Source organism: Dipodomys ordii, unplaced genomic scaffold, assembly GCF_000151885.1.
Source record: "Dipodomys ordii isolate 6190 unplaced genomic scaffold, Dord_2.0 Scaffold85, whole genome shotgun sequence".
NCBI classification, from domain to species: Eukaryota; Metazoa; Chordata; class Mammalia; order Rodentia; family Heteromyidae; genus Dipodomys; species Dipodomys ordii.
Window position 1 is genome coordinate 3,889,307 of NW_012267301.1, and position 910 is coordinate 3,890,216.

Here is a 910-nt window from a genome sequence, read left to right on the forward strand (position 1 = left end):
CATTCTTTCTGATGGAGGCATAGAATTCCATTGTGTATATATACCACATTTTCTTGATCCATTCATCTACTGAGGGGCATCTCAGTTGGTTCCATGTCTTGGCTATGGTAAATAATGCAGCAATAAACATAGTCGTGCTGGTAGCTTTAGTGTGGTCTTGTTTGTGATCATTTGGGTAAATGCCCAAAAGTAGGATTGCCGGGTCATAGGGGCGCTCTATGTGGAGTCTTTTGAGGAACCTCCATACTGCTTTCCAAAGTGGTTGAACATGTTTACACTCCCACCAACAATGCAGTAAGGTTCCCTTCTGTCTGCATCCCGTCCAGCATCTGTTTTTATTAGAGTTCTTGATTATAGCTAATCTAACTGGGGTGAGGTGATATCTCAATGTTGTTTTGATTTGCATTTCTTTTATGGCTAGAGAGGTTGAGCATTTCTTCATGTGTCTATTTGCCATCCTTCTCTCTTCTTCAGAGAAGTTTCTCTTTAAGTCTTTAGCCCACTTATTTATTGGGCAGTTGTTTCTTTGAAGTTTTGTTGTTGGGGGATTTAATTTCTTGAGTTCAAGGTATATTTTAGATATGAGACCCTTGTCCGTTGTATGGCTAGTGAAGATCTTCTCCCTATCTGTGAGCTTTCTATTGATCTTGGGAGCTATGTCCTTTGCCATGCAGAAGCTCTGCAATTTCATGCAATCCCATTTGTCCAACCTTTCTTTGATTTCTTCTGTTTCTGGGTCTCTATTAAGAAAATTTTAGCCTGTGCCAAGGAGACCTAGGGTTTCTCCTGTTCCATCCTGTAATGTTTTCAGAGTGTCTGCTTTGACTCTGAGGCCTTTGATCCATTTGGAGTTGATTCTGGTGCAAGGTGATATATAAGGATCTAGCTTTAGTTTTCTACAAGTAGTTAA